This window comes from Bos javanicus, chromosome 4 (genome assembly GCF_032452875.1).
Source record: "Bos javanicus breed banteng chromosome 4, ARS-OSU_banteng_1.0, whole genome shotgun sequence".
In the NCBI taxonomy this organism is placed as follows: domain Eukaryota; kingdom Metazoa; phylum Chordata; class Mammalia; order Artiodactyla; family Bovidae; genus Bos; species Bos javanicus.
This window is the reverse complement of record NC_083871.1, coordinates 69,355,482-69,378,040: the sequence shown is the minus strand read 5'-3', so window position 1 is coordinate 69,378,040 and position 22,559 is coordinate 69,355,482. Positions and strand designations below refer to the sequence as shown.

The 22,559-nt window shown below is 40.4% G+C and overlaps 1 protein-coding gene across 1 annotated transcript in view; it reads right to left on the bottom strand.

Annotated features, from left to right (window-relative positions):
- Positions 1-22,559, bottom strand: part of HIBADH (3-hydroxyisobutyrate dehydrogenase) — a 250,374-nt gene that overhangs the window by 5,936 nt on the left and 221,879 nt on the right. The gene's annotated exons all lie outside the window — the stretch shown is intronic.

The following is a 22,559-nucleotide window of genomic DNA, read 5'->3' as shown; positions in this document are numbered from 1 at the left end:
CATTTTGGGCTGAAGGAAAGCCAGCTCCATGAGAACAGGCTTTGTGGGCAAGATTAAGATCTTAAATCTATTTAGACCAGAATTTTGTGATAAGAGATTTCTCCCTACATTATGAAACTACAGATCTATGATACAGATATTAATAAATCCAGCAACTAGCACAAGACACATGCCTCCATCAGAAATGAACAATAAAGAGAATAGGTTTTTTTTAATGAGTATTATCAAATCCTACAAGAATGATATGTTTAGAGTTGGTTCAGATACCCCCACCAGTTTACTCTTTTTCTTATCTTATCAGTTGAAACCAGACCAGTTACTCGAGGTTTTCTCCCCAAAGGGCAAAACAAAGATTGTTTTACAGTTTTCTTTTCATGCCAGCTAGTATTCCCCAGTTTCCATTGGCGACATTAAGGTTTTAACTTCTGTTAATCCTTAGACAACACTAAAATGATTCAGAGATTCTGATTTACACAGTCAGTGAGAAACAGCCTTCCAATTCTTATTGCCTTTTATGTGTTCCATTTTTCAATTTTATCTATTGGAATGTAAAATTTCAGCTCTCTTATAAATTGCCTACTAATGTTTAATTCCTTATATCATTGTATTGTTACCAGATAACCACAATTGCTATGTGGAACAATACAGAAGATGCATTAACTATCAATAGACAAAGACTCGAATAGATAGCAAAAGTAATATACATGAAAAATAGACTGTCAAGCAATGTCAGCCTCAATGAGCATGAATTTACAGTCGTGTACAGCAGCCACAACGGCTCTCACTGTTGATTCATCCTCTGATTACTCCGTTTGCACTGTAGACAGAATGGTCTAAATGAAGACCAAGATAATAAGCGAACTATCTATCATCTCTTTTATTTTTATTCCAAGCTAGAATTGGCAGAGAAAGAACAGTAAATGGAGATTCCTGCTGGTTCTGTGTCATATAGGACTCTTTTAAAAACACCGAAGGCTCCGTGAATTATTTAACACAGAATAGAAAGTAGGACTTTGCAATTTTACCGAAGCTTTATGTCAAATTCTTTACCCACACCCCAACCACCATAATCTCAGGGTACAGGTTTTTGTTGCTGTTGTTTAGCAACTATCAGTACAAGAATGTTTGCTTTCAGTAGATGGTAGACTGGCCAAGTTAGGAATTAATGAAAGAGTAAAAAATGGAAATAAATATTGCAGGTACAGGCTGAGAACTCAGAAGAATATTTTCAGTTACTCAGAGAATTTCTCATTTTAGGCCCTCTTTAAGTAATTTTACAACCTTGACAGTCCCACAGACTTGTCAGGTCTTGGAAGTTCCACAGAATCTTAAACTCACCATAGTTATGAGAAAACTTGCTATTATATTTTTTCTTAACCATTCTACAATACAACAAAACTAACCCCATCCTTTTCACTTTGACTTTCTTTCTTGCCTTAATGGCATTATAATTTTCCCACTTACTGGTACTCCTAACCTTACTGCCTGCTCCATTGTCTACTTACAATATTCAATCACTGCTGAAAGAGACATTTTCCATGAAGCAGATGAAGCTTTAGTTCAGGGCTTCTCTTGTGCACAGGTCTCTGGCAGCAGCCCAACAATGTGTTTTTGTAAAAGCATATGTTTTTTGTAAAATTGGGGAAAATAAGATATTTCAGCTGACGTTCTTTGCACTGTGCCCTCTCCTCAGCCACACTTGTCCTCTTGTCAGGTGCCAAGTTGGAGACTGGGCAAGAGGGTTGTCAAATTGAGCTTGGGGATTCATTCATTTGGGTTTAATGGGACATGTTTATGTGTTCTGGAGGCACTTCTGTTTATATTTAGTTAGTGCAAGTTGTCCCAAAATAGGGAATGCCTTCCAGTATATTCCTCCTGCCCAGTGTGCTGAATCATTGATCTTATAACATAAAGAAGCCAGGCCAGAAGTGCATCATGCTGTGCGGGTGGGAGGAAAACACAGCGTGAATGTGCGGAATGTTCAGTTGCCTGGCATGTAAAGTTGTAAGCCGAGGAGTCACTTCTCATCAACACCTGGTCAACGTAATAGTTCTCTCCTATCAAGAATGTACTCTAAAATGTAGTGTATGCAATTATGAATCCACCGTACATTTTCTTTTCTTTTGTAAGGAGAACACACCAACAGCCTCTTGATGAAGGTGAGAGTGAAAAAGGTGGCTTAAAACTCAGCATTCAAAAAACTAAGATCATGGCATCTGTCCCATCACTTCATGGGAAATAGATGGGGAAACAATGGAAACAGTGACAGATTATATTTTCCTGGGCTCCAAAATCACTGCAGATGGTGAATGTAGCCATGAAATTAAAAGACGCTTGCTCCCTGAAAGGAAAGCTATGACAAACCTAGACAGCATATTTTTAAAAAGCAGAGACATTACTTTGCCAACAAAGGTCCGTCTAGTCAAAGCTATGGTTTTTCCAGTAGTCATGTATGGATGTGAGCTGCTGCTGCTGCTAAGTCACTTCAGTTGTGTCCGACTCTGTGCGACCCCATAGACGGCAGCCTACCAGGCTCCCCTGTCCTTGGGATTTTCCAGGCAAGAACACTGGAGTGGGTTGCCATTTCCTTCTCCAGTGCATGAAAGTGAAAAGTGAAAGTGAAGTCGCTCAGTCGTGTCCGACTCTTAGTAACCCCATGGACTGCAGCCCACCAAGCTCCTCCGTCCATGGGATTTTCCAGGCAGGAGTACTGGAGTAGGGTGCCATCGTCTTCTCTGATGGATGTGAGAGTTGGACCATAAAGAAGGCTGAGAACTGAGGAATTGATACTTTTGAATTGTGGTGCTGGAGAAGACTATTGAGAGTCTCTTGGACAGCAAGGAATTCAAACCAGTCAATCCTTAAGGAAATCAGTCCTGAATATTCATTGGAAGGACTGATACTGAAGCTGAAGTTACAGTACTTTGGCCACCTGATATGAAGAGCCAACTCATTGGAAAAGACGCTGATTCTGGGAAAGACTGAGGGCAGGAGGAGGAGAGGGCAAAAGAAGATGAGATGGTTGGTTGGCATCACTGACACAGAGGACATGAATTGGAGCAAACTCCGGGAGATGGTGAAGGCAGGGGAGCCTGGCGCGCTGCAGTCCATGGGGTTGCAAAAAATAGGACACAACTTAGTGACTGAACAACAGCAATATGAATAATGAAAAATAGAGTTCATCAGCCTATGTTTGTATGGCACAAACTGATAGCAGGTCTGTAAATATTAGGTTCATCTTTAACAATTTACACATAAAGGAAACTTACTAGAAATGTTTTGCAACTTTAAACAAGCCTAAAAATTTACATGACAGCACTAATAATGAGTTATGAGCCAAAAAATTTTAAAACTAACATTAATAGAAAACAAATTGTGATCACCCATGCTAAAAGAGAGACTGAGGTTTCTTCCTAGTCTTTCCATAGGAAATTGTATTATAAGATATTGGCCATATGAAGATGCAATCCAGTGTACAGCCAAAAATGTACAAAGATAGGAATTCTAGAGGTTTGTCAGGCAGTTCATTTTTAAAAATATGCTTTTTTGTGACACTAGTGGTGTTTGTCAGGTTTCTCGATTTTGTTATTTGTTATGATCTTTTTCTCATTCTAAATAAATGTTCACACTTATGGTTTAGTTGCTAAGTTATGTCCAGCTCTGTGCCACCCCATGGACTGTAGCCTGCCAGGCTCCTCTGTCTGTGAGATTTTCCAGGCAAGAATACTGGAGTGCATTTCTATTTTCTTCTCCAGGGGATCTTCCCCACTAAGGGATCGAACCTGGGTCTCCTGCATTGCAGGCAGATTCTTTACCAGCTAAGGTACCAGGGAAGCCCAGTTATTAGCCCAACAATTAGTATTACTGTAACTTTTATACTTAACACTTTATTGTTTTTCTTTATAAAAGAATCATATAAGATTCTTGATTATATGAACTTCATACCCATCAAACCTGGCTTCATCCTGACCCAGCCCTATGGGTTCCTCCTCCATGGTGTTTCTTTCTTTCTTTTTTTAAATTATTTATTTGGCTGCATTGGGTGTTAGTTATAGCACGGGGGTCTTTGTTGCTTCATACAGATCTTTCATTGCAGCTCATGGATTTTCTAGTTGTGGCACACAGGCTCAGTAGTTATGGCACATGGGCCTATTTGCTTCATGGCATGTGGGATCCTAGTTCCCCGACCAGTGACTGAACCCAGGTCCCCTTTACTGGAAGCACAGAGTCTTAACCATTGGACCTGGATCACCAGAAAAGTCCCTCTCCACGGTGTTTCTTGACTCTGTGCCATCTTTTCATTTGTCACAGACATCACGTTACTTCAGACACCACTTTTCCTTGTATTATAATCCAGCAGAGGAAGTACTTAAAGTGACTCTCTTAGCATCTTCTATTCCTTACTCTTATCCATACTGCTTTCTCATATCAGATTACTCTTATTAATAACAACAATAAGTACAATTTGTGCAGTACTTGTTAGGTATCAGGTACTTTATATATATTGCCTTTAATTCCCACAATCACCCTAATAAGTAGGTATGACTACCATTACAGAGATGAGAAAATCGGGTCTCAAAATGCTTAAGGCACTTGCCCAAGACCAAAAAGGTACCACAGGACAGAGGCGAGATTCAAACCCAGTTCCCCCAATTGTCTGCCAAGAGCATACAGCCTCCCTCTTTTCTAAATGTTTATCTTCCCTCACTGTTTGCAGAAATAAACCTTAACCTTTAGCTCTTCCCAGTAAGATGCTGGCCTCGCCTTCCAGGCAGGTGGATCACCTTTCCTGTTTACATGCCCCCAAGTCAGCCAAATGGGATCCTTGATGGTGCCCAGGTATAGCACACCTTTTCCTTGGCACTGAACTATGGTAACCCCTTCTCAACTTTCTGGAGCCCTTGAATGCAAGCTTCCATGCCATCTCCAGCCTCCCAAATGGGTGTGATAGCTCCTCTTTAGGTCACAAAGAATCTTGGTTTTGCTGTTAGAGATTATATCACATTGTACTTCTTTTGATGTGTAGGAGGAATATGGGCAGCATCTGTACATTGTTGCAATCATTTCATTTTAGTTTACTTAGTTCACTTAATGCCATAGACACTTTCCGTATTTTTCCTCACCGTCAGTCATTTCCATTTTGAATGGCTACTTTTTTACTTGATGTGAGTTATTTAAATATTACTCTATATGTAGACCTTTTTGTTTCAGTTTTTGTTTGTGTTTTTACTGTTGTTGCTGTTTGTTAAAGTCAGCATTGGAAAGAACACCATTGGAAAGTAGATTTCTTTCCTCTATGGCATTATTTCCCCAGGATAAAACTCTAGACATGGTCTTATAGGATCAAAGAGAATGGCCATTTTATGACCCTCGTGGCCCTGTTGCTTCTCAAAGGCTTGCATTGTTAATGTTGTGATTGGTAGTACAAGACTGTACTAGTTTCACCTTATAGCATTGGGCGGTATTTAACTTTCTGTTTTTGCCATGAGCAGGTTGTTCCCTTTGATTTTTTTTTTTTTTTTTTTTGAGATTGAGTGTCTTGAAATTGGGATCAGAGAAAGGAGGGAAACCAATGAATTATGTGAATAAAATTTCTTTAAAATTTAGAAATTTTAAGATGAATGGTGGGAGGAGAAAAAGTTTGTGAATAATTTGAGCCAAATTACAGAAATAATTTGACCCACAAATATATCAAAGTTTTCAAAACTACATGATTGTTACCTGATAACCAGGCTCAGTTGGCTGATTGGTTGGCTATTTACAGATGCAAATATTATGACTATGCCAGATGTGTAATTGGACAGCCACTGCCAATTAAAGGAGGCAGCAAATTGAAGGGGTCTGGGAGATAATTGATTCTCCAGATTAGTAACCCAATTGGTCAAAATTATAATACCTGTTGAAGTTGTTTTAAATTATGCTCTAATAGTAATTAGAGGCTTTGCCTCATGTTCTATGAAATATTTTCTCTTTCCCAATGAAGTATTAAGGGACTGGTAATTTAGGCGAATAAATGATGATTGCCTGATCAAAGTCATTAAATTAATATAAAATGTAATGGTAGTAAATTCTCCAATAAAAGAAAATGGTTTTAATATCTCTATAGGGAGGTAGCCAAAAATACATTCTGCAAATATTTGGATATATTTTTCATAAGGTCCAGCTGCCCATTCCATTTTGCAGGTTTTCTTGATAGGTTCATAGACCCATCTTTTTTCTTTTACTATGGCAATAAGTAATTGTGTCTATTCCATGCCTTTGTCCTACCTAATTGCCACTTTATTGTTCCCGAAGGGCAATCGGACTAAGACTTAAAAAGCTGAATTTAAAATGACGAATAAGAATTAAAAGAAGGAGCCCAGAGATTGCAGAGCCATCACAGCCTGATGCTATTTTCTACACTTATATTTTAAGATAATTAATGAGAATCATGCATTGTTGAGAGAGTTGAACTGTGCTTTCTCAAGATCTAAACTTTAAGAATTATTTATTTACTCTCATTTGTGACATAGCATATTCTGACCCTCTCAGATACCTTTGGCTAACCTGTCCCATCTAACAGGAACATTTATTTGAAAAATAAAATTACTCTGATTTGCTGAGCTGTATCCTTAAAGAAAATGAATCTGAATAAGAAATGATTGCTTTCCCCACATACTGAGAATTCCACTTCATATGCAGCATTTAGATTGTGATAGAATTTCTGGTATCTTCTAATTGTGGCTCCTGGTTGCTTTATAGATGAGGAGACTATGGCTCAGTTTTTGTCTCCTAAAACAGAAATCTGGAGAGCACTCGCTTTTTCACTTAAAAAGAAAAATCACTAATTGTGAGACTGAGTTCTGCAGCAATAATCTTTAGCATAAGTGGAGAATTTGGCTGCCATGAACAAAAGTTGTAGTCAAAATTGTTCCTGGGACTCTTGAATAAATATAACCTAAAAATATAACCCTTCACTGCTGTGGAAACAATGTAAAAGTTGAACATGATTTTTGGAATCTTTTTTGACAAAGCAAGTTTCTCCTGGATCCTGGGTAAGTGGACTGGGAAGGGGGCTGCAGTTTTTGTGTTTAGAACTTACCAAGAGTTAGTGAATCTGAACCTTAATCACCGCAATTTCAGTTGGTCTGCCCCAAGTAAAGCACAAAATCCTGTTTTAAAGGGGTGAAGAGATGCTTTAAAAATGTTTTCAAAATAAATGTTCTGAATGTCAGTTTGGTCTCTGGGTTAAATTGCCTCTAAATTATCCAGTTCTAAAATCGCATTTCAAAGCTTCGGGAAACCCTGTCTGGGGCCTGTCTAGACCTCAAAATTGGCCTGGTTTGTTTTAAGGTTTCAACAAGGCCTAGGCCTTCTGGGTTTGCCTAATGCCAGGGGAGAGGCATGTGTGAGACGTGATACAGATTTCTAAGGTACTGTTGCGGGTTTTTTTTTTTTTTTTCATTATACTCTTTGTGGAAAAATAATTTAAAATGTGATATCATGGTATATTTCTGGAATTGCATCATTTCTTGGCTTCAGAGCTTCTTAAGTGAGGAAGTGCAGTGTGGTAGATCACAACCAACAAAGTGGAATCAGAGACTTGGCTTCTAGTCTGACACCATCACTAACCCACTAGGACTTTGGAGAAGTCATTTAATCTCTCTGCGCTTCATTTTAAAAATGAGGACATTTGGAATATAAGCTCCCTATGGTCTCTGGTTCTATACATCTATGATATTACAAAAAGTGCTGACAGGTTTTCTCAATTTTATTGTATGCTATATGTTTTTACTGGAAAACAAACCAACAGTTCATCTCTAATTATATACCAGGCAAATCTAAACCTTAGAATGGACATGCAGCTGGGCAGTTGTGGGTTAGTAAATAAGGGTTTATGGAGATTCGGAAGTCCATGCAGTTAAGGCACCAAGCCAGTCGGGGTTATGCATCTGTCACAATTGCTGTGATGAAAGAGTCTAACTGAATATATACTTTTAAAATGTAGACAGGGTTTGGCTGTTTTTTTCAAAAATAAAGATTTGGCGAGAACTAGAAACATTGATCAAGTCAATTAGCTCATACCTTAGCAGTTCTGCTTTGCATGCATTTGACAGAGTGGAACATTCATAAATAGTATATTTAAGCCCCCATCAGGGCTGGATTGTGTAATAGTCTGGCACATGTAACTTGGACATTTCTTTAATTACTGGCTCATGTAGCACCTGCATTACAAGTCAAGCACTGTGGGTCTGGTGGGTCCAGCTCACACTGAAGGGATGACGGGTGCCACTCACGTCTGTTGCCTGATCCTTTGAAGTGGGACAAAGTAATCGAGTTAGTCACTGGGGATGGGCCACTGGGCATCCTACGGGGCCCTGTCATTCTGGCCAACAGAGATGTTCCCTCAAACAGCCAAAGCCATTTACACATGAGTTCCTAGCACGACATGACGCTCCTACTTCTGGTAGCTCCGTCCTGGTGTGGTTCTTGCTGTGTGAGGAAATCTCATTTAGAGAGAGATGTATTTACTATCTTTACCTAGGGAAGATATTGTTGTTGTTGTTCAGTCACTAAGTAGTGTCCAACTCTTTGCGACCCCATGGACTACAGCATGCCAGGCTCCCTGTCCTCCACTATCTCCCAGATTTTGCTCAGATTCATGCCCTTCAGTTGGTGATGATATCTAACCATCTCATCCTCTGTTGTCCCCTTCTCCTCCTGCCCTCAATCTTTCCCAGCATCAGGGTCTTTTCCAGTGAGTCAGCTCTTTGCATCAGGTGGCCAAAGTATTGGAGCGTCAGCTTCAGCATCAGTCCTTCCAATCAGTGTTGATTTCCTTTAGGATTGACTGGCTTGATCCTTGCAGTCCAAGGGACTCTCAAGAGTCTTCTCCAATACTATGATTTGAAAGCATCAATTCTATGAAGTCTTTTTAGGTAGTTGAGAAAAAACACTCTTCTGTCTCAAATAATAGCTATTGAATGGACTAATCGGTTAATTGTTAAACTCTTTTCTTTAGACCCATTTGGTGATGTGAATTTTCTTAGAACATATCCCTGAACCTCTGTCTCATAAGAAAATTGGCTGTAGAATGAAAAGTGAGTGAAGTCTGTGAGAAGTGTTTTACTTTTGTAAGAAATTGAGGCTCAATTCACATAACATAGAACTAACCCTTCCAAGGTGTTAAATTCAGTGGCATTCAGTGCATTCACAGTGTTGTACAATCACCACTTTTTCCCTAGTTTTCAAAGCTTTTTCATCATCACCAAAGAGCACCTCAAACTCATTAAGTGATAACCCCTCATTTCCTCTTTCCCCATCCCCTGGCAACCACTAATCTACTCTCTGTCTCTGAGGATTTGCCTCTTCTGAATGTATTTTAGGTTTTGAGAAGCTACTTTTATTCCAAAGTATTTAGCTCCAAAAGATATGAAGGAAAAGAGTATGGATCTGAAGAGAGAACGTTCCTTTCACTATTAAATATTTACCTGTCAGTATCTCCAGCTTCCTTCCCCCTGAATTACAAGTCTTCCCTGATAGCTCAGGTAAAGAATCTGACTACAATGCAGGAGACCCAAGTTTGACTCCTGGATGGGGAAGATCTGCTGGAGAAGGGATAGGCTACCCACTCCAGTATTCTTGGGCTTCCCTGTGGCTCAGCTGGTAAGATCCACCTGCAGTGCGGGAGACCTGGGTTTGATCTCTGCATTGGGAAGATCCCCGAAGAAGGGAAAGGCTACCCACTTCAGTAATCTGGCCTGGAGAATTCCATGGACTGTATAGTCCATAGGGTTGCAAAGAGTCAGACACGCTGAGAAACTTTCACTTTCAGAGCACAACAGGCTGCCTACCAGCCAGGAAGGAAGAATGATGTTCATATAGATTTCCAGGAAAGACATAAATAGGGCCTAATAAAATGATTTGAGCTGGAGTTTAGCCACATTCAAGGGTTAATTCATGGGGATTATGAACAAAGTGAGGAATGTACTCCCCAGCTGCCACCAAGTTATCAATGTGATAAAGGATGGCCTGAGTTTCCTAACCTCTGCAGAAGGATGTCCTTGTGCTCCATCCAGCATACTGAATCTGTAAAGTGCTGAAGAAAACTGGACTCTCTGCAAGGATGTAGTCTTTTATTCAGTCCCTGAGAGTTTGGTGCTTAAATCTGCAGGGAACTTGGAAGTTCAATCTTCTGATCTCACATCTCCCAGGGAAGGGATTTGGTTAGCAGGCTCTGTGAAGGTGGCATTCTGAAGCTTCAAAAAGCAGAAGAAGATATCATCTACTTTTCCCCCTCCTAACTCAGACAGTTACTAATTTTTACAATTGAACTGAAAATATTTCTATATAGGTGCAAAATAAGAAAAAAAAAAATCATGGACCAACAAGAGCAGCTATGTGGTCTTGTTTTTTCATTAAGTATTTTATAAACCTGGGAACTCTAGGAATGCTAGGCTGGGAAGAGAAAGGGAAATGAGGAAAATAGCAAAAAATGGAAAAAGGTCTTTTTATCCCTCAGGCATCATTCTTCAGTGAGTAAAAAGAGTTTCCAAATACCTGCCTATGTTCCAGGAATATTTAAGAAATCTTAATATACTCACTCCTATTCCTTATGCTTCCACAGCCTAGTCATTTTTTCCTCTCTAGATTTAAGCACCAGGTTGCATGGAATATGGAAATGCATGGGTTTCATCCAAAACCTGCTATTTCTTCAAAGGTGAACTCTTTCACTACTCACATAAAGTAGCATTGTACATAAAAAATATTTTTAAATTTCTAGTCCATGGTTTTTAAAAAGTAACTTGCCTTCTCCCACTAAAGTTCTGCCCAGGTAATACAATAAATGAAAACATTTATTCATTGCCATCCAACTTTTAAAATTTGGCAACAGTGAACACTCACTGAAATCTGCTCTATTGCACAGGGCATAAGGGGCTTCCCTGGTGGCTCAGTGGTAAAGAATCCGCCTACCAATGCAGGAGGCTCAGTTTGATCCCATTTTTGCACAAGGAATGCCACATTTTAATTTGTGTGGCTGGCCTGAAGGAAGGTGTGCAGGGGCAGTGTTGGGGCTGGAGGGCTGTGGCTGGAACTGTAAACCTTTAAAGCTACAGATTTTTAAAAATGACTCTGAGTTCTTCAAAGCTTCCTTCTTTTTTCTCAATAATTACTCTTCATACCAAATAGCATGTTTCTCCTCCAAAGCACTTTCCCCCACTCTGTTTCTATGAGATGGGCTCATTTTTCAAGTGAGAACATAAGCTCCAAGGAGTGTCTTGTACTTGTTGTCTCTTAGGGCTACTACAAGGGCTGAGAACTCATGTCCCTCTTCCTTCAACAGAGCTAATCTGGTTCTCGTGAACCTCATATTCAAGTTTATATTACAGACCACTAAAAAACTTTCTATAAAAATTATTTTAAAAGAACAGTAGCCAAGTTAAAAAAAAAAAAAAAAGTATTGTAAAAAGGTTAAAAAAAAAAGTCATTTGGGTAACTTTTTTTTTCAAAGGCCTAAAACCACCATCTGATATTATTATAATTTGAGGCACCATCAGTCATCTCTTGCGTTTGTTTTCATATTTGTAACCATGGAGTTTCTCATCTCAGAGCTATAATACTTTTTATAACTGTAAGTGGAAGCTGTTGCCTAGGTTTGATTTGTTAGTCTTCTATTCTGCCGTTAATTTATTGGTTGGTTCTACATATTTTACAAAATTCAGCCCTTGAAAAACAAGCCTTGGCAATTTAGTGCCATATACACTTTAACACTTAAGAAATGGCTAGATGTGTTTCATTTATATTCTTTATTATTCATTTGACTTACAAAGTATATAGGCATGGAAATTGCCTGTCAGTTTTACTACTTAAGCTCCAGCTACTCTTACTTAAGATTAAAGTCGTTCTTTTTATAATCACTCACTTTCCTCCAGGAAAATTCTCGGTGTGGGGGGAAATCTTCAGTAGAGAAGGATTCTATGTGGACTTCCAACCCTTTAACCTAGATTATAGTAGGATGTTAAGTCAGGAAATGACATATCGGGGCAGGAATCAGTTGTGCTCCCTCCCAAGTCTATTTTAAAGCACTTTCCATTTTAAATATAGCAATAAAATATCAGCCTCGAAATGTCTGATAAGGATAAAAGCAATAGATCCAAATCCAATCTAAATCTGACACTGCCAGGAACAAGAATTCACATTGGTAAGTCAGGACTCATTTATGGGGCCATAAATGGGTGGGCCAGCTATAATTTGGGTATTAAACTTGTAAAATATATTGATGGTGTGCAAGAGCTAAATAAATAATTTACTACAAGAAAATTGGAAATCTTTACATGGTACTTAATTGACCAGTGGGTCTCCCAGAATCTTGATGGCTCTTTGCTTTGCATTTGTGTATTTTTCACAGACTAGATTTTTCTTTCCTCACTTCAGTTTCTTTTCCCTCTGCAGTGAATGATCACAAGTTAGTGCATTTCTGAAAACACACACAATTTCCATTTAAAATTCTACCAATCCATTACATGTCTTTGACAATTTCATTTACCTTGTAGGAGGATAAGTATACCACACACTTGGGCTATTCTGGAATTAGACAAATTTCTTTCTGCCCCCCAAAAAGTTACTTCAGTACTGCATCTCAGATTTCTGTTCCATGCACAGAACAGAAGTGAGGGTTGGGTTTCAATGAGATACTTTCAATAACGCACTATAGGGCTTCCCTGGTGACTCAGCGGTAAAGAATCCTCCTTTCAAGGCAGGAGACATGGGTTTGATCCCTGGCCAGGGAAGATTCCACATGCAGCTGAACAACTAAGCCTGTGCACCACAACTATTGAGTCTGTGCTCTAGAGCTGGGGAGCTGAGGCCACTGAAGCCCTCTCTCCCTAAAGCCAGGCTCTGCAACAAGAGAAACCACTGCAATGAGAAGCCTGCACACCAAAACTAGAGGGTAGCCCCTGCTCACTGCAACTAGAGAAAAGCCTGCATAGCAAGGAAGGCCCAACACAGCCGTAAATAAATAAATATTTTTAAAAGAGAATGTACTGTATTCTTTTGCTTGGTATTTTGGGGAAATGCTGAATGAGGAAAAAAAATGACAACTCTGTCACTGTCTCCTACACATCTATGAGATGCTACGTACAATTGATGAAGGGGAAGGAGAAAAAAATAGGGAAACTCAAACTAAAGTATTGTGAATGGCTATCCACTCCAGTATTCTTGCCTGGAGAATTCCATGGACAGAGGATCCTGGTGAGCTACAGTCCATGGGGTCACAAAGGGTTGGACATAACTGAGCAACTAACACAACAATAACAACAGCAAGGGGTTAAAAGAAAGACAAAAGCAGAGGCATGGAGTGATGACAAACATGACTCAAGAACTATTCATATACGTGTATCTAAAATGAAAGCGAACACATTATAAACTTACCTATCTTAAAACTAGGGCTTTCCAGGTGGAACTCGTTTGGAGAAGGCAATGGCACCCCACTCCAGTACTCTTGCCTGGAAAATCCCATGGATGGAGGAGCCTGGTAGGCTGCAGTCCATGGAGTCGCTAAGAGTCAGACACGACTGAGTGACTTCACTTTCACTTTTCACTTTCCTGCATTGAAGAAGGAAATGGCAACCCACTCCAGTGTTCTTGCCTGGAGAATCCCAGGGACAGGGGAGCCTGGTGGGCTGCCGTCTATGGGGTCGCACAGAGTCGGACATGACTGAAGTGACTTGGCAGTAGCAGTGGTAAAAAAACAAACAAACAAAAAACCACCTGCCAATGCAGGAGACATAAAAGTTGTGGGTTTGATCTCTGGGTCAGGAAGATCCCCTGGAAGAGGGCATGGCAACCCACTCCAGTATTCTTGCCTGGAGAATCCCATGGAGAATCCTGTAGCCTGGTGGGCTACAGTCCATGGGGTCACAAAGCGTCAGTTAAGACTGAAGCGACTTAGCACGCACACAGCATCTTAAAGAGTAAGAGCTCATGTATGTATACAACAATGACGTGTTTCTTTACTAAATGAGAAAACTGATGTTGGGGAACTTGGGATTTGCACAAAATAATTTGTAAATAATTAATTTGTAATAATAGTAAATAATTAGGTTGGAAAGATACCTGCTCCTTGGAAGAAAAGCAATGACAAACCTAGACAGCATATTAAAAAGCAGAGACATTACTTTGCCAACAAAGGTCTGTATAATCGAAGCTACGGTTTTTCCAGTAGTCATGTACGGATGTGAGAGTTGGACCATAAAGAAAGCTGAGCGCTGAAGAATTGATGTTTTTGAACTGTGATGTTGGAGAAGACTCTTGAGAGTCCCTTGGACTGCAAAGAGAACAAACCAGTCAATCCTAAAGGAAATCTACCCTGAATACTTATTGGAAGGACTGGTGCTGAAGCTGAAGCTCCAATACTTTGGCCACCTGATGCGAAGAGCTGACTCCTTAGAAAAGACGCTGATGCTGGGAAAGATTGAAGGCAGAAGGAGAAGAGGATGACAGAGGATGAAATGGTTGGATGGCATCACCGACTCAATGGACATGAGTTTGAGCAAGCTCTGGGAAATGATGAAGGACAGGGAAGCCTGGCATGCTACAATCCATGGGGTCACAGAGTTGGACATGACTGAGCGACTGAACAACTGGTGCCCAATTCCTCCAAATCCTAGATTGGCTCTAGTTCGAAGGGTCATTTTGTGCTTTCAGCTATAAGCAATAGATAGGCCAACTCAAGCTTAAACAATACAGAGCTACATTGGCTCGTATATTGGGAAGGCCGGAGAGGGTGGGCTTCAGGCTCAGTTCCATCCAAAGTTCGACTCTATTTCTCTGCAGTCCTTTCTCCTTGGGGCTCTTCTGGGTTCTGACTTTGGCTTCTGGCTGGCTTTCCTCAGGGCTGCACAATGGTGGTCAGTAGCAGTGGGGGCAGCAAGCTCCCTAGTTCACTTCCAGCAGGCAGGAGGGTCTGATTCCCTCATTGCTCTTTCATAAAAGCAAGCTAGAACTTCTCTAGAAACTTCCATAAACCCTTTTCCTTTTCCAGAATTGAAGCACAGGACATTCTCCATCAGCGATGGAACAAGGGCTGTGAATAGACAGTCAACAGAATTCCTTGGCAGTTAAAGAGATTCTGGTTATCAACAGATTTGAGAAAATCTGTGTTTGTCATGGTCCAAGGCAGCAAAAAGAGGTTATTTTATTTGGTCAGAGGGACTGACCAAATACTAAATTCTGTTTGTCACTGTCTCTTATGTGTTTCCTTATTTTATTTCCCTGTTATCCCTCATGGTTTCTGCTTGCGCATGTCAAGACCTTGGACGACTCACTGGCACAATGATTGTACACCCCTCTTAGGTAGGAAACCCATTGGTTTGGCAGAAGCATCTACTCCCTCAGAGGCCCAAACTTAATTCTATGCTGAACCTCATTTTAAAAGGGCAAGCAAACAAGGAAGTTAGTCATATGGAATCCTATACAGTTCTGAGGAAAAGTAGATGAGAGTTCATTGTTTCTCCTGAAGTGGTGTCTGGCAGCCCAAAATACTCCCAAATGTGCTGAAAATTAGTTTATAAGCAATGTGTTTTTCTTCTACCAAACTACTGTCCCAGCCACTATTCCATTCAAGACAGTAGGGCCATGTAATGAACACAATCCTATCTATTCTCCCTGAGAATTACCTTATTTAACAGTACGTACTATGAAGCTTTTATTTTTTGGTCTGGAAGATTCCTTGGTGTTCCAGATATGCTGAGCCTTCCTTACAGTGGGCACCTGCCTCTCACCCTGAAAGGTGACAATACTGGTTAGCTATAAAACCAGACCGGGTCACACACTGGGACCCCATGAAGCAGATCCTGCAATACACGGAACACACACTCAGAGAGCAGTATTTCAAACAGCACTCATTGGAGGTGCTGAGGACAAGAAGGCCAGGTAGACAATGATTAGTACTTTGCATGCTTTCCATTGGAGGAGTCATAGAAACAAGGGGAAGTACTTTCTCTACAAGCATCTGGCCCATGTAGGTAATAAAAGCAAAGAACAGAACTCTAAACCCCAAATGCTATGCTTTTAAATGAGGCTTGAGACTGAGTTACTCATATGTGACTGGCAGGACTGGTGACATAATTTGCAAGGCCCTGTGCAAAATAAAAATGTGGGCTCCTCATTAGAAAATTACTAAGAATTGTAAGACAGTGACATCAGAGCATTGAATCAAGCGTGGAGCCCTTTTAAGTGTGATCCCTATCTGTCCGTGCATGTCTCAGGCCATGTAGCCAGCTCTGGTGACTATCTTCTTCAAAGTGACAATAAATTCTCTATCACTATTTACTGTATATACTTCTTAGATCTAAATAGTCATTTTCTTTGAAAGTGCTCAGAATATGAAAAACTAAGTTGCTTGGATATTAAGAACTGTTTTAAATAGGGAAAGATTTAAGAGAAGCAGAGATTGCATCAATAAAATTGTTTTTGCTCTAGAGTCAGTCTTGGTTTGCTAGACTCACTCCCGGTTGAATTCTGCTTTAATCCCTGAACAGCCTTAGGTGAATCACTTAAGACTCAATGTCTTAGTCTCATTTTATGTAAATTGGGAAGAATTCTAGTAACTACCTTATTGGTCTCCTGTCAGGATTAAATGCAACATTGAAAATAAAGTGCCTAACATAATGCCTGGCTCATAGTAATTGCTCAATATTAGCAGTTGCTATAATAATTATTCCCAATTCCCAGAGAGAAGGGATGGTTGAAGACTGAATCCTCCAAAGATGACTTAGGGTTAGCAGGCTCAAGCTATGTTATCTTTCCTGAGTCTAGTTACCACCAGAAAAAATTTTATGTGTTAATTTTTTCCCTAATAATATACTTTTTAATTGTAGAACGTTTTAGAAAAAAAATTTTTAAGTACATTTACCCATGGATTTGGAGAAAGAGCTGGCAACACACTCCAGTATTTCTTGCCTGAAAAATCCCATGGACAGAGGTACCTAGTGGGCTGCAGTCCATGGGATCATGAAGAGTTGGACATGATGGAGTGACTAAGCACGCACACACCCATGGATTGGTCATTCAAAGATAACAACTGTGAGTATTTAATATATTTGCCTGAAAATTTTTCTTGCATATTTATGTATAAAAATTGAATCCTATGTATGTACAGTTTTATATCCTACTTTTCAATCCATGACTCACTCTGAATAGCACCTCATGACATTGTGACTATCACCTCATGTTATTAAGTGGTCTTCACAAAATTTTATGACAGCTTCATTCCACATTGGGCAGGTGTTCCACAATTTATTTTTTCCCTATCTTTTAGACTTTACTAACTTTTCCCTATTATACATCATGCTGCTCTGAATAACTATATGCATATATCCCTGGTCACCTCTCTGATATATGTCCTTAGAGAAGTGTTCTCTCTTAGAGATGGGTAAGGAGTAGGGACACATCTCAGCTTCTCGACATATACTTCTAAAAAGATTATGCCAGTTTCTCTCCCACTGGGTGAGGATGGGGGATTCTACCCCTCCTGAAACCTTCACCAGCATCTAGTAATATCACAGCCACAAACCTTCTTTACCATTTTATAGGCAAAAAAAATTGATCATTGTGTTTATAATAATTCATTTGCTTTGATCAATAGTGAGGTTGGACATGTTTTCATCATTATTAGTATTTGCCTTACTTTTCGTGAATTTTAAGTTCACGACGTTGTCAATTTTTCTACTGGGAAGTCTGATTTGTGCCTTTGTATAAAATAATAAAAAGTGGTTGAACAGGGATTTTAAGCCTAAGTGGTGTGACTCTAGAATCGACATGAGTAACTCCAATATCACTTTGGCTTTAAATAAACAAATCCCTATTGATAACCTACTTTCTTTTTGTACTTGATATAATTCCTTTATTCTATCTCTCCAAATAAATCCAGCTGCTCTTAGACTTTTCTCCAGGTCTTATCGTCCAACTATTTTTGTTTCCATTAGCCCGAGTTCAGCAATAAACACAATCAGGAGCCTATTTCTACATTGTTTGACTCCTGGGTTATGACTTGGCTTTATAGTCTGATGGACTTAATCCCATTTCTGGGATTAAAAAATGGTTTAGTTGTTAATATTTGTCTGACTTTTTGTGACTGCATGGACTGAAGCCCACCAGGCTCCTCTGTGTGTAAGATTTCCCAAGCAAGAATACTGGAGTGGGTTGCCATTTCCTTCTTCAGGGAATCTTCCCAACCCAGGGATCAAACTCACGTCTCCTGCGTCTCCTACTTGGCAGGTGGATTCTTTACCACTGAGCCACCTAAGAAGCCTGGGGTTATTACTCGTGCTAAGACAAAACTGTCTACCTAATTTGGGTGTAGACTCCCTCAGGAAGTTTTTCCAAGTCCTACCTCTTCAAGACTAGCAGTCATTTCCCTCCTATTCTCTGCTCCTGTTTCCTCCAGGCAACACACTTCTACTCAGCAGTTCACATTGGATAAAAACTCAGCAACCGTTATTCTTGAAGCTGCTATAAAAGTCCCCAGTATAATGTGTACAGAAGATTTTCCATTGTTTTGAATAATTATCAAGTTAATTTACAAAAATTAATCAAAAGATACTATCAAAATGAAGTCAAGTCAAATGAACCTCTTTGAAAAGGAGGTTCAAGGACACCAAAAAAAATGGGATTAAGCCCTTCAGACTATAAAGCTAAGAAAAAGTGCTTTCATCCTTATTTTCTGGATAAAATTCCAGAGCAATTCTGGGCATGAGATTGAGGAATGACAAAGGGATTGCCCCCTTAGGACACCTATTGTTTCCTTGGAAAGAAGCTTTTTGCTAATTTGTTCTGAACTATCCCTAGCTATCAGCATTGTCTGTGTCTAGTTACACACCTTTTCCTCTCTCTCAAGCCTTCTCTGATGCCCCTCGAAATTTGGATTAGGTGTCCACTTCATGCTCTCTCCCCATCTCATACTTGCCCATTCTGCCTAACAGCATGGCCTCCATCCTCACCTACTTTGCAGGTCCTTGTGGGCAATGACCTTATCTCACCCTTCACTGGATCCTAGTCCTACCATCTAAGGGGATTCATTCATTGATGCTCAATAAATATTTAGTAAATGAATGAGCGAGTCTCTGCTAGTTGGAGACACTGCTTTTCGTTTACTTTTTCATTTCTATAAAAAGGCAACCTGACTCCTATGTTGGTGAACATAGAGTGTTTTCTTTTTTTCCCTGATTTCTCTCCTTTAATTAACGGATCATGAAAAATCACAAAGGCCTATTAAAAATGAACTGGTTCAGAACATCCCTCCCCATTGTTAGCAGCTCCCAAGGATTCTACAGAGCCTTTTCACGAGGTGCTCCCCTTTCCTCCCTGATGTCTCCAGAACCCAGTCCTGGAAGAATTTTGTTGAAGAGATAAAAAAACGGTGTGCTGCTGGACTGCTCTTTCTACCCGGCTCCCAGCCAGGCCTTTTTCTCCTACAGTTTCCCAGTGATCCAGCTGGTGACTGCTTCCTGGCCCCCTGCTATGCTGGCCCAGGGTAGGGGTAGGGGGTTGAAGGTTTTACTGTTCTTCAGTAATCATGCAGATTAACAGCTGCGTGTTCAGTAGCTCGAGGCCTCCCTTAAATTGAGATGGCTGGGGCCACACATTCCACAAGCGGTTGGAAACAGCTCTGCCTTGGCTACCTTATTATGAGAAAGTGACTGTGACTGTGGAGGAATAAAGTAATGGTTTTGGTGTCTTTTGTTTCATGCAGCCCATGAAGAAAAAGGCAGTTTTGTATCCCCATCCATGCTTGGTTTGGGCAAATAGACCCTCTGTGATCAAGTCCTTAATTTTCGCTCTCACCGCCCTCCCTGTTACCTGCAGCGGGATGGCTTATTTGTAGGTAGCATCCTTACCATGCCCACCCCAACCCAGTTGCTCTGAGACCCTGACTCAGGCTGCTAAATAGAGTATTGTATCCATTTGGTCTTTCTTAGAATTGTACACAGCTCATCAGCCTGCTATGACCTTCCTTCCATTAGTAGCTGTGGCTGAATTTTGTGATATCCCTTTCTTTTCTGCGTCTGAGGTAATTTTGGGGAATACGTGGAAATCTAAATCTCCTGCTGGTCGACAGGCATGAGCTGGGTACTAGAGGCCTTGCGGTTGATGGGGTATTTGATTCTTTTTCATTCTGATTAAGCCTCTGGAGACTCATAGTCCAAACATGAAGGACAAATGGATTTTAAATTAGTTCTTCGGGTCCAAAAACTCTGGCTGCAAGTACAGAAAGGTTAATGGTATTGTAGGCATTTTTACTTGCATCTCAGTTTTACAGCTTTGAGTCCTATGTGAGCCTATACGTGCTTCCCTTTCACCAGAGATGTGAGAGAACTAAATCCAGAAATAATAGATATAGTTTAAGGAAAGACAGGTAACCTGCAGAGAGACTGAGGTTGTTTTGACTTCTCTGCATCAGAGCAAGCCCACTCTCAGTAGGGCAGAGGAAGACATGGGAAAGCCCCGTCTTGGTCTGTAAGTGTCTAGACAGCACAGAATCAAAGGCTGTCAACCTTTCTCCCTATTCTGAGGTATCCACTCAGTGGAAATGGTCCTGTTTTTTAAAAAAGGAATTTCTGAGGAGTGGACATTTATTAAATAAGGAAAAAGTCCATTTGCTGATCTTGGTGTGATATGTGATTACTCATTCAATATTGGAAGTGGTGGAAGTCACATGTAAATAGCATATATTAACAGTTAAGCATGAGATGTATGATTTCCTCAACTAGTAGCAAAGAAAGTGATAAAATAGCAGATACTTGATTAAAAGAAACTCAGATGAAGAAGATAAATAACTGTAGCTGAAGTTGTAATGGTCTTCCCTGTATATCACCATCAGTCTTTCGGTTCAAATGAAGATTTGAACGTACAGCTACCAGAAATTCCAAAATTGAAAGTAAATTTTCAAGTGCCAGGATGAAATCTCCTGCAATAATATATAATGTAGTAGCTCCATTTACTACTGCAGAGATTATCAAAGTCCGTTGTTGTTTTTAATGGTGGTGTGTCTTAATAGCAGTGTGCTTTTATCTCTCTGATGGAAAAATGGCCCTAAATCTGCCTAAAATAGCCCTAGTGAGCACATTTCACACCTCTGCACAAGGCACTGGGGGTTTCTATGGGAGGAGTCTGCTTGCTTGGGTTGAAAGAGACTTGATTTGGAAAGGGGGGTGATTGTTAAAGGCAGTAGGTACTTGCATTCAATTAAGGCCACAGAGAAGTGCTGCCCTTCTACCACCTTCCTCTAGGTCTTGGGGGTAGCAGTGGATTAAAGGTGTTGTTGAGATGGTGGAAATAAAGAGAAAATAGTTTATAAAGTTGAAGACTGAGTGCTAAGTGGAAAAGTTTTACCACCAACCAGAAAACCTGTGTCCAACCTGTGGGGGGATGAGGTATAAGGAGTGGGGAGAAATAGGGTAGGTCCTTCAAAGTGAAACATCATGAACTTCTCTGTGTTATTAGACAGCAAAGTCTCTGAGCGTCATTGGAGGGCTGCTGGTGTATGAGCTGGTCAGTGGGCTGGCCAGACGTGGTCAGCTGCATATGCGGGGGCCTCGGTTTTGGGATATGGAGATTGGGATGTGACACATGGTATCCAGTTGCCCCTGCTTTGCACGTGACACCCGGATCAGGACTGTGTGGCCCTATCAGCTCTGCACCAATATCAGCAGGTTCATGGCCAAGTCAAGGTTTATCAGTGGCCAGAGTACTAAGGAGATAAAGAGAGGATCCTATACATATGTCCTTTTGGTTTATGATACTCCTTTGACCATTTCTACATTGAGTCACAAAGGAATCAGGAACAAGCTGTTTGATCTGGTCAATTTGCTTAGCTTCTCTGAGCCTCAGCTTGCTATTTGCTGATGACCCTTCCCTCCCATCCCCCAACCTCCAGCCTCCAAGTGTGATTCCTTCTTCTTGTATTTCTTCGCAGACACTACTAACTCCTCCAAACACTGGTCAACTCATTAAACTGGATGATTTAAAAGGTGATCAGTTGAAAAGTCAAGATGTGGATTAGGAAGCTACCTATTTGTTAGTGTCTTCAATCGGTAAAAAAGCCATTTATGCTTTACAGCAGAAGAAAAAATGTATTAAATTCTGTGATCTAGAACATTTATAATGCATCTGACCACAAGTTGCAAGACTCACTGAAATGACATTTAAATCTCACAGCACCTCAAGACTGAGCCAATACCAGTGAGGAATGTAGTTAAGAGACTGTGTTTCATCCTTGATCTGAGGTTTTCTCTTTTAAATACAATCTTGATAATGATTTCCTAGGTACCTCCTTCCTTTCTCTGTTGCCTTAACCTTGAAACTTGATTTGATATCCACTGGGCAATACAGATTTGCAACTTGACTAGATGGGATGGAAGAGAAGGGTTTGCAGCTGTGAAACAACCCTGCTTTTCCATTTCAGAGAGAGGGCATCTTTAAGTGGGACTTTGCTGGGTGCTACTCAAGGTAAGGATCAAGGAAGGGGTCATATTCCCAGTCCCCAGCTGGGTGAACCACCCCAGGGGACCTCAGGC